Raw genomic sequence first — 12,538 nt, 5'->3', positions numbered from 1 at the left:
TATGGTTTGGAGAAACTTCATAACTGAGCTAATATCTTTTCTCCTTTCCATTTTTTAAAGCAATCCCCTAACTACTGCCAAATGTAATTGATAAACCAACAAACACAACAGAATATATCATTCAAAAGTCAACCATCTGAGTGCAATCAGTAGATTTTGACAATACTACAGGGATGTGAACAGGATTTAAGCAAATGCTCTACCAATAAGTTACAACCCCAAAATATATTTTCATATACTCTTCATATATTAGAATACTAGCTATAAATATCCCTTCTGCAGTAAAACCACCTGCTTTTTTGCCTTTTGCTGAAGGAACAAAACATCTCTATATTATAGACAAAACATAAGTGACCATGGGCAAAAAATGGATTTTCAAAGTAACTATATTACTGATAAGATATATTACATATATGGTGTATTATGATAAACTATGTATCCTCAACATATTAACTTAGTTCTTAAAATAACCCTTTGAGGTAATTATAACTGTTTTTTCTTCTTTACAATCAAGGGTTAGATAAGAATGTTGCACACCTTTCCCAAGGCCAAGATGTAAGTGTTTCACATTGCCATATGTGTTTTCATTAAGATAAATGAGCATGTGTTAGCTTCCTTTCTGTAAAGGAAAGGTGGTCTTAAATAAAGATTTAAGCAAAGATGATCTTAAGCTTAAGCCACATGAGCTCTTCAAAGACTTGAACTCTTTTCAAATGATCACAAGCTGGCAGTGTATCAAACTTTGAGGGTGAACATTATACATCTGCAGTATGTTGGCAATTGCCTGAGATGTACACTTGACAACTGATTGGTAGATATTTCAACAAAGGGAAATTGTACAAATTGTTACAACTACATTAGGAACCAAGTTCCATGCTACATTTTTGGTTACCTACTTTTTCTTTATTTCCTATTTTCATGACAAAAGGTCTCACTATGTAGGATAGGTTTGTCTAGAAGTAATGATCCTTCTTCCTCACCCCTGAGTACTGGGTTTATAAACTTCTGTGATTGTGCCTAGTTTGGTTTTTTCCTCTATGATCTACAAGGAAAAAACTATGTTACTTGAAGATATAAGCATATATCAATTTTTGTATTTTCTATATGAGATGTAAGTACTTTTATGCAAATATAATTCTAGGACCTAAAATTTGCATGAATTTCTTATGTGAAAACATTTGTCAGGTCACTACTTTTTTTGAGTATGTATGCTGTGCTTCCAAGAGTCATGATAGAATTCATCTAATGGTAGAAATAATGTTAGAAAATTGCAAGATTTTTATGCAGACCTTAAAATTGAATACTTCTAAACTGTAACTTTAAAAATCATTATTGTATAAATGATTGGTACTTCTATTCATGTGATCTTTTAATTTCAAAACTATTGCTTTCAACTCCTTATCATTTTTGACTTATGAATATCTTTCTTTAACACAAATCATTAAGAGGACTTTTGTTCAAGAGACATAATATTATAGACCTGATATTTCATATAGATAAAGAAGGAGCCATGGTGGAATTTAGAACATCATATGCCTTGGATGTAACTTTTAATTAGCTTTTGTCTTCACACAGTGGATTATGGATTTCCTAATAATATTCAAATGATAACAAGGAAGACCTTTCTGAGAAGGGCATACACAGATATATTCTTAGACTAATCAAAGACTTGAGGTCAAAATAATTTGTTTCATCTCTGCAATTCATAATTTCTATCTTGCTTTTGTAATTTCCATGTGAGTATCTCTTTCACAGACACACCTCCAGTCATTGTTCACCATATTCATCATTTACTTGGCCTACAGATGACTCTAAGTAGAACTAGGAAGATTTAAAGATAATTCTGAATTTAGACTCCTCCTGTAAGCATGGGGAAAATGAAATACAAATGTGCTTTTAATATCTGCAGAACATTTTATTTTACTTCTTTTGGTGTGCTAAAATATCTACCTGCAAAAAAAATAGGTATCTCTCAATTTCTATTAATTGGTGACAGAAACAAAAATGTAGTAGAAGTAAATATTCAAATCAATGGAGAAAAGATCATTGTTTTTCTGTCAAATGCACATTTATGAAATAAATATTGTTTTTGTGTGTGAGTGTTAAACTCAAACATTATCTCCAAATGGTCTCTCATTGCCTTCTGTAATACTGCCAATTTTCTGGGAACAAGTTCATCTAATGAATTCTATTTGTTTTATATTTTATTCTCTTCAATTTATCTTTTGCATGAAATATTTTTCTCACTTAATTTTTGCTGTGGGATGGTCTGTATGTCAAATTGCTCTGATTGGTCAATAAATAAAACACTGATTGGCCAGTGGCCAGGCAGGAAGTATAGGCAGGACTAACAGAGAAGAGAATTAAGAGAACAGAAAGGCAGAGGGAATCACTGCCAGCCACCGCCATGAAAAGCAGCATGTGAAGATGCCAGTAAACCATGAGCCACATGGCAAGGTTTAAATTTATAGAAATGAATTAATTTAAGACATAAGAACAGTTAGCAAGAAGCCTGCCACGGCCATACAGCTTGTAAATAATATAAGAGTCTGTGTGTTTATTTTACAAATGGGCTGTTGGACTGCTGGGGCTCGGCAAGACCCAGAGAGAAGCTCTCCAGCTACAAATTTTATTTATATAGCATGCTTGTTAACATACATCTTTTCATATTCATCTATTTTTCCCTTCCTCTGTATCCTTAAAGATTTGGTGTATGCTGCCCAGAGGAGACTAAAGGGAAATTTATCTGTGTACGTTTGTTATCTTAGTATATATCGCTTGGCATATATATAAAATGCTGAACCATCTAAAATTTAATGACACAGTCTTTGGTATATGCATCTTATCATGGAAAATAGATTTTTTTGTAATTCTGTAAGGGGTCAGAAATTTTAGCTTAAAAATGTGTCACCATCTACAAATTCTTTTTTTTAATTTAATTAATATATTCATTTTTAAATCCAGACCACAATTTCTCCTACCTCTTCTCCTCCCATTCCCATCCCCACTTCCTCTCTACCCTTCCCCATTCCACTTCTCTGTCTCTGTTCAGAAAGGGGCAGGCCTCCCATGGGTATCAAAAAAAAACATGATAAATCAAGTTAAGGTAAGACTAACCATCTCCCCTTGTATTAAGGCTTGGCAAGGCAACCCAATATGAGGAATAGGTTCCCAAGAGCCAGCCAAAGCATTAGAGAAAGCCCTGTTTCCCTTTCTTAGGATTCCCACAAGTAGCCCAAGCTATACAACTGTCACATATATGTGGAAGGCCTAAGTCAGTCCCATGCAGGCTCCCCTGGTTTTTGGTTCAAACTCTGTGAGTTCCTATGAGTCATGTTGGTTATTTCTGTGAGTTTTCTTGTAATGTTCTTGAATCTGAATAGAACACTAGTAGCACAGGCACTAGATCAACAGTTAATAAATGGGACCTCCTGAAACTGAAAAACTTCTGTAAAGCAAAGGACACTGTCAATAGGGCAAACCAACAGCCTACAGAATGGGAAAAGATCTTCACTAACCCCACATCCAACAGAGGGCTGATCTTCAAAATATTTAAAGAATTCAAGAAACCAGACATCAAAACACCAAATAATCCAATTAAAAATGGGGTACAGAACTAAACAGAAAATTTTCAGCAAAGGAATCTCAAATACAGAGAAGCATTTAAAGAAATATTCAACACATTAGCCATTAGGGAACTGCAAATCAAAATGACTCTAAGATTCCCATCTTACACCTGTCAGAATGGCTAAGATCAAAAAAGCAAATGACAGTTTTTGCTGGAGAGGATGTGGGGCAAGGATAACATTCTCCATTGCTGCTGGGAGTGCAAACTTGTACAGCCACTTTGGAAATCAATATGACAGTTTCTCAGAGAATTGGGAATCAAATTACCTCAAGACCAAGCTATAACACTCTTGGGCATATACTGAGAGGATGTTCACCATATTACATGAGCCATATACCAATTCTAATGGTGAAATGTGGTAACTCACAAAATCACAAAATTGTGATTTCTCCTGGTGGTTCAAAATTTAAGATGACTCGGCTATTTGCTGTTTTTCACGCTTAAGATCTAGTGCTTAGGAGAATCACAATCAGATATACAGGTTGCCTTTCTCATATGGCTTTTATGAAAAAAGTGTGTAGACACTTTCTTTAGAGGAAACAGAGAAATACAGTTCCCTATTTGTATTATTAAGTCCAAAAGAAAGGGATCAGGAAAAGCAGAGCTATCTTTCTCTCTCTGTCCCTGTCTCTGTCTCTGTCTCTCTCTCTGTCTCTCTCTCTCACTCTTTCTCTCTGTCTCTTATGTGTATGTGTGTGTGTGTGCACATGTGTGTGTGTATGTGTGTGTGTGTATGTCTGTGTGTAATGTCTGGCTGTGGGTCTCTGTATTTTTTCACATCTACTACAGGAGGAAGCTTATCTGATTATGGCTGAACAAGGTATTGATCTATGAGTATAGCAGAATATCATTAGTAATCATTTTATCACAACTTTTTTCCTTTGATGTCTCCCAACATCTTTTTTTTTTAATTTTATAATTTAATTTATTTTACATATCAGCCACAGATTTCCCTGTCCTCCTTCCTCCCCCCACATTCCCCCAGCCTGCCCGATTCCCATCTCCTCCTGGGCAAGGACTCCCCTGGGGATTCAGCTCAGCCTGGTAGATTCAGTCCAGGCAGGTTCAACCCCCTCCTCCCTTCACCCAGTCTGAGCAAAGTGTCCCTGCATAAGCCCCAGGTTCCAAACAGCCAGCTCTTGCACTAAGGACAGGTCATCTTTGTTTTACATCTAGTATCCTCCTATGAGTGAGTACATACCATGTTTGTCTTTATGAACCTGGGGGCCTCCCAAACACTTCAAGCTAATCAACTGTCTCACTTATCCCGAGGGCCTTATCCAGTTGGAGGCTCCTCAGCTATAGTTTGGCTATTTGTTCCTGTGATTTTTCCAATCATGGTCTCAACAACTCTCACTTATACAATCCCTCCTCTTTGTTGCCGATTGGACTCCTGGAGCTCCACCTGGGGCCTGGCTGTGAATCTCAGCATCTGCTTCCATCAGTCACTGGATGAGAGTTCTACCACAACAGCTATGGTGTTTGGCCATCCGATCACCAGAGTAGGTCAGTTCAGGCTTTCTCTCAACCATTGTCAGTAGACTATTGTGGAGGTATCTTTGTGGATTTCTGGGAACCTCTCTAGCACTTTGCTTCTTCCTATTCCCATAGGGTCTTCATTTATCATGGTCTCTTTTTCCTTCTTCTCCCTCTCTGTTCTTGATCCAGCTGGGATCTCCTGCTCCACTAATCTCTCTTTGCCTCGACACTCGCCCTTCATTACCCCCACTCACGTCCAGTTTACTCATGTAGATCTCATCCATTTCTCTGTCATTGGGCGATCCCTGTGTCTTTCTTAGGGTCCTCTTTTCAAGGTAGCCTCCTTGGAGTTGTGAGTAGCAGTTTAGTCATCCTTTGTTTTACATCTAGTATCCACCTATGAGTACATACCATGTTTGTCTTTCTGAGTCTGGGTTATCTCACTCAGGATGATTTTTTCTAGATCCATCCATTTGCCTGCAAACCTGATGATGTCATTGTTTTTCTCTGCTGAGTAGTATTCCATTGTGCACATGTACCACATTTTATTTATCCATTCTTCAGTTGAAGGGCATCTAGGTTGTTTCCAGGTTCTGGCTATTACAAATAATGCTGATATGAACGTAGCTGAGCATGTGCCCTTGTGGTATGATTGAGCATTCCTTGGGAATATGCCCAAGAGTGGTATAGCTGGGTCTTGGGGGAGACTGATTCCCAATTTTCTAAGAAAGTGCCATATTGATTTCCAAAGTGGCTGTACAAGCTTGCATTCCCACCAACAGTGGATGAGCGTTCCCCTTGCTCCACATCCTCTCCCGCATAAGCTGTCTTCAGTGTTTTTTGATCTTAGCCATTCTGACAGGCTTAAGGTGGTATCTCAGAGTCATTTTGATTTGCATTTCCCTGATGATTAGGGATGTTGAGAAATTCCTTAAAAGTCTTTCAGCCCTTTGAGCTTCCTCTGTTGAGAATTCTCTGTTTAGTTCTATAGCCCATTTCTTAATTGGACTGTTGGGCATTTTGATGTCTAGTTTCTTGAGTTCCTTATATATTCTGGATACCAGCCCTCTGTCAGATGTGGGGTTGGTGAAGAACTTTTCTCATTCTGTAGGCTGTCGCTTTGCCTTGTTGACCATGTCCTTTGCTCTACAAAAGCTTCTCAGTTTCAAGAGGTCCCATTGATTGATTTTTTTTTTTCCTCTCAATGTCCTTGCTATTGATGTTATATTTAGGAAGTGATCTCCTATTTTTTTTCATAAGATCAGTAGGTCTCAGGGCTAGCTAGTATCTGGCTCTTGGTCATCCAAATAGTGTCAGGTATGGATTTGATCTGTGGAGTGGGCTTTACGTCAAATTAGACGTTGGTTCGTTACCCCACAAGCTCTGTGCCACCATTGCCCTCAGGGAACCCCCTGGAAGAAGAGGTTGAAAGAGTTTAAAAGCCCAAGGAGATAGAGGACACCATAACAAGGCCCTCCAAATCAACTGAGCAAAGCTCATATGGACCAACAGAGACTGAAGCAGCAAACACAGGCCTGCATGGGTCTGCACCAGGTCCTCTGCATATATAGGATAGTGTTCAGTTTGCTGTTGTTATGGGATTCCTGAGTGTGTGAACAAGTGAGTCTTTGGATTCTTGTGCTGTCTCTTGTTTTTTTGTCTTTTTTTTCCATTTGTTGGTTTGCCTTGTTAACTTCAATGTCATGGGATTTGTTTTATCTTTTTATATTTTATTCTGTTATGTTCCATAATTATCTCTTAGAAACCTGTTCTTTTTCTCTTTTAAAGATCTATCTACCTATCTATCTATGTATCTATGTATCTATCTATCTATATCTATTTTTCTTTCTTTCTACCTATCTTTCTATCTATCATCTATCTCTATCTATCTATCATCTATCTATCTATCTATCTATCTATCTATCTATCTATATCTATCTTTCTACCTATCTTTCTATCATCTATCTCTATCTATCTATCATCTATCTATCTATCATCTATCTATCTATCATCTATCTATCTATCTATCTATCTATCTATCTATCTATCTATTATGTACACTGGGATTTTGCCAGGGTGTATGTCTATGTGAGGATGCCAGATCCCCCTAGAAATGGAGTGACAGCCAGTTGTGAACTGCCATGTGGGTGCTGAAAATTGAACACAGGTCCTTTGGAAGAGTGGCCAGGGCTCTTAACCACTGAGTCATCTTAACTCCTGAACAGTCACGCCAGCTCCGTTGTCTGTTCTTTTCTAATGAGAGACAGAAAGGTAGCAGATCCAGAAGGAAAGGGAAGTGGGGAAGAACTAGGAGCAGTAGAGGGAGGAGAAACTGTTATCAGGATATATCGTGTGATAAAAATTACCTAATTTCAATAAAGTGGGAAAAAACACAAAACAAACAATGACCAAAATCAAAACAAAACAAGAAAATAGATTTTTCCCTCAAACAATATATCCTGATTAGATATTTTTTCCCTCCCTCTGCTCCTTCCAGTTCCTCCTCACCTTGCCTTTCATCTGGATCCACTTCCTCTCTGTCATTAGAAAACAAATGGGCTTCTAAGGGATAATAATAAAATATAATAATATAATAAGATAAAATGGAAATGAACACATTGGAATAGGACCAAACAGACAAACATAAAGAATAAAGCATGAGAGAAGGCATAAGAAACAGAGACCCACTCATTCGCAAACTCAGGAATCCCATAAAAACACTAAACTGGAAGCCACAATATATACACAGAGGACTTGGTGCAGACCCTCACAGGCTCTGTGGATGTTTCCTCAATCTCTGTGAATTCAAATGTGCTTCAAGACTCAGAGAGAATTAACAAACACAACTCCTCTCCTTTGTATACCACAAGCCTCTAGACTCAGCTGCCTTCCTGACAGAAAATAGAACGAGACACTGTGAAAGCTTAAGAGGAAATTAGTACAATAATGAGCAAGGAAAACCTCAGAGATAGCTCTTCATGTGTCACGGATATGGACAGCATAAAAGGAGATTACATTAATTTATTCACGTCCTGTTAGTGATTTGGCCTTTGTAGAATAAATGAGCGGAGCCATAAAGTATCTGTGTTTATAGTCACAGAGAGTGGCTTATTAAGTGTTTGTCTGAGTAAGGCTTGCACAGTAATGAACCCACAGTCCATTTCTACTATTAGCATCCTCAGCACAAGTTAAATTAGAACTAACAAAAAAGCTTCTATATATTTCTACCTTAATTCTTTATATCTAAAACCATTTCAGACAAAGTATGACTGATGATAATGTGTATAAAGTTTAAATATTTTTAGTTTGACAAAATTTAACCTTTTTTAAGGATAATTTCTAAGTGCAACACTTTTCAATATAACATGAAAATATTCTATTAAGGACATTTTTTGCTACTGCCTAATTTAAAAGCATTATTTCTCAATGTGGGTTAAGTATTTTACAATCCTCTGTAAATACAAGCATCCACATTTTAATTTAAGTATTTAATTTAATTAAAAGACTCTCAGCAAACATACATTAAGCTCTAGTTACAACCTGACATTTTCTGTCTTGCATTTTACATTAATGGGTCAAAAAGAATTTTTGTGTTGTATGGTGCATATGTATATGGTGGGAAGATGTCCATGAAGGTGCATGCATCTGTGCAGTAACACATGTGCATGCGTAAAGGCTCATGTATCCAGGATGGAAGTCAATATCAAGTGACATTCCTTAAGTACCACCACCTTAGTATCTGAGGCAGAATCTCTCACTGGGGCCTGAAAATCATACATTTTCCTAGGCTGGATGGCCAGTGCACTCAAGAGATATTTGCTGCCTGTTTGAATAGCAATGAGATTGAAAGCATGAGGGAAACCCAAGTCATAATTGGCATTCCTTAGCAAATTCCAAGACAAATAAGTCACAGAATAAGATCTGGAAGGAACCAGATAAATCATGAAGTCTGATGCATAACACATTTATTTCACAGGGCTTATTTTAACGATATTTACATTATTTACCTTTCAGATGCCTTAAAATCTTACAATAATACTAACTGTACTGTGATTCATTTTCTACATATGTCATTCTCAATCACTGTCCTGACAAAGACACACTAATGTCTAGGCCTAATAAATTTAAACTTGCTATCTTCTTTGATTGCACATAGGTAGAACTTTAGAATACAGTAACAAACATACTCATTTTTCTTACTAATTCAAGAACATATACTTGTAGCTGGAGGGCTTCTCTCCAGGTTCCCCAAGCCCCGCAGTCCCACAATCCATTTATAAAATAATCATTCAGACACTTATATCACTTATAAACTGTATGGCCGTGGCAGGCTTCTTGCTAACTGTTCTTTTATCTTAAATTAACCCATTTCTATAAATCTATACCTTGCCACGTGGCTGGTGGCTTACCAGAGTCTCTACATGTTGCTTGTCCTGGCAGTGGCTGCAGTCTCTCCCCTCTCTCTTCCTGTTTCCCCAATTCTCCTCTCTCTTTGTCCCGCCTATACCTCCTGGCTGGCTCGCCATCAGTGTTTTATTTACATAGAGTGATATCCACAGCATATACTAGAATGTCTTACATTTCCTTTTAGAAAATTCTTTTCCTAGGCTACTGAAATTTTTATCTAAAAAGCTTTCCTCCTTTGTAAATGCCCTTTTCCCCTGTGAAATATGACTTACTTAGCTTTAAAAACACTAATTAATGCAGGTATTTGAGAGCAAGAGAAGTACTGACAGAACATTTTAATCTGAGATGTCCTCAGATATCCAGATGAGTTTGTTCCTCAGAGAATTGGAGAATAGATGTGTCTTAAAGTATTGGTTTGTTCTAGAACATGAAAGATCACAGTGAATTATGAAGCCTGTGTACTGTTAAATTTTTACAAGATACAAAGGAAGGAAACTGAGTTGCTTTAGCTTATAATATTTAAATCAAAAGAGAAACTAGGAAATAGGTGACACTTTTGACATTTACTCAGTTTGATGAGCTCAGTGTTGGGTGATATATTCTTTAAAAACTGGGGGAAAGGCCTTCTGTAAACTTGACTGCTAAATTTTTATTCATAAATTAATTTTTTTCTCTTTAAAACTGTGCATTTAAATGCAATGGCATATGGAATAATGCAATAGCTTCAAAACTTAGGGGATCCGCATGACTTACTCATATCTTACTGTCAGCACAGATAACAAAGACAGTGTCACCGGAATAACTTCCTTTCTTTGCACTGACTCTTATGTTCAGTTGCTTTCCAAAGTTTCTTGGTGTAAAATAGAACACCTTGCACTGGAATAATTGACTTCTGTTTCATTTTGAGGTATTTTGTAGCATTTTGATTAAATGAATAAACAGCATTGATCCCATTTTAATCGAATTCCATTTGCTAATTCTTTGAAGTTCCGCAGACTACTCTTGGAAGTTAAAAACAAACCAAAAAGCAATGCAGTATGTCTTTTACACTTAAAAATATCATTTCACTCCTTTTTTATTTTTCAGAGTTTTATAGATCTCTACAATGAAATATAATATTACCCACCAATTTCCCCAATCCTCCCCCGATATGCCTTCCACAAGTAACCTCCCAACTTCAAGTCTTTTTAAACTTTATTAGTGCTTCCACATGTGCATGGCTGTGAGACCATCTCCTGGAGCCTGGGTAACTGACCCATGTCCCACAACCGCTAAGACAATGATTCCCCATCTCCCAGCCACTGTCCACTGCTGTTAGTTCCCCATAGATGCACTTGGAAAAGCATTATATATAACTTTAAAGGAAAGATGTGGGAAATAATTTGGTGGATCAAGCATGTTTCATGTTTCATCATTAGTTATTAATTAGCTAACAAATACCACTGTAATAGCTTCCAGTAAGAGATATTAGCTTTTGGAGTGGATGTGAGCCGCTGCCAGAGCCGCGGACAGTTTGCGGAGCCCATTAGTGCCACTGGCCCAGACTCCCGCCACCGTCATGTATGGTGATATTTTATTTGTAATGAAATGTGATTTTAATGGTATGTTAATAAATAAAGTTGCCCTGGGGTCAGAGCTATTAGAGCCATAGCAAGAGCGTGGTGGTTAGAAGAGCTAGGTAGATTTCTGTGTGTTCAGGGATACAGCCAGTATTGGAGACATAAGCCTTTAAGACCTGGAGGGCGGTACTTACAGGCAGTGATGAGGCAGTCATGTGGTTGGGTTTACAACCAATGAGAAGGCAGAACAGAAAGACTATTTAAAGACAGACACACAGGAAGAAGCTCTCTCTCTCGGGGAAGCTAGGAGCACTGCAGGAGGTAAGATTTTAGCTATGAGCTCTGACCTCTTGGCTTTCTCTTTTACATTAGCTCTGTGTTTCTTATTTTAATAAGACGATTGGTTACATCTACAGTCATGTCCCGCTACCTGTGCCCCCCCAACATGTCTCTGTTCATCAGGAACATGTCCGACGACACCAGGTCGGAAGATTTACGTTGGGAATTTGGTCGTTATGATCCAATAGTAGATGTTTATGTTCCACTTAACTTCTACACTCGACGGCCAAGAGGATTTGCATATGTCCAATTTGAGGATGTTCGTGATGCTGAAGATGCTTTACATAATTTGGACAGAAAATGGATTTGTGGGTGTCAAATTGAAATACAGTTTGCACAAGGGGATCGCAAGACACCAAATCAAATGAAAGCCAAGGAAGGGAGGAATGTATACAGTTCTTCACGATATGATGATTATGATCGATATAGACGTTCTTGAAGCCGAAGTTATGAAAGGAGGAGATCAAGGAGTCGCTCTTTTGATTACAACTATAGGAGATCTTACAGTTCTAGAAACAGTAGACTGACTGGAAGACCACGGCGTAGCCATTCCAACAATGATAGACCAAACTGCAGCTGGAATACCCAGTACAGTTCTGCTTACTACACTTCAAGAAAGATCTGAAAGCAGAAAAAAGAACCAAAGAAAGGCAGTTCAAGCGACCAAAGGGTGGGTGGAAGGTGCTGCAGTATGAATACTGTACGAATATTTTGACTCTGGTCTGAAAAGATAAAAGAATTATTGAAAACTACATGGAATAATTGAAGTCCCTTCAAGTTTGAAAGTAAGCATTTTAGGACAAATAAAAGGAAATTTAACTTTGTACTTGTGGAAACTAATCCCTAAATATAACAGGTATATTGACTCATGGGTGGCAGATCCATGATAAGGTATTGGAAACTAGAATGTCTGAATATCAAGGAAGACAGACATAGTCTCTAACAGTGCCTCTCTTGGTCTGTCTCAAACTAAATAGGATGGTAAAGGTATGGTCCAATATAAAGTTTTTCTTGATTATCTCTTAAAAGTCAGTTCCACTTACGCCAGTGTTGGCAGGTCTTGCCTTTGTTTATTCCAGTGCCGGTATTTTCTGCTTAACTGTTTGTTTTGTTAGCATCTGAATTT

At 37.7% G+C, this 12,538-nt stretch overlaps 1 pseudogene; it reads left to right on the top strand.

Annotated features, from left to right (window-relative positions):
• Positions 1 to 11,491: 11,491 nt before the first annotated feature.
• Positions 11,492 to 12,216, top strand: LOC114696392 (annotated as a pseudogene).
• The last annotated feature ends 322 nt before the right edge of the window (positions 12,217 to 12,538 follow it).

Source organism: Peromyscus leucopus, chromosome 13 (genome assembly GCF_004664715.2).
Source record: "Peromyscus leucopus breed LL Stock chromosome 13, UCI_PerLeu_2.1, whole genome shotgun sequence".
In the NCBI taxonomy this organism is placed as follows: domain Eukaryota; kingdom Metazoa; phylum Chordata; class Mammalia; order Rodentia; family Cricetidae; genus Peromyscus; species Peromyscus leucopus.
This window is presented reverse-complemented; position numbering and strand designations above follow the sequence as displayed.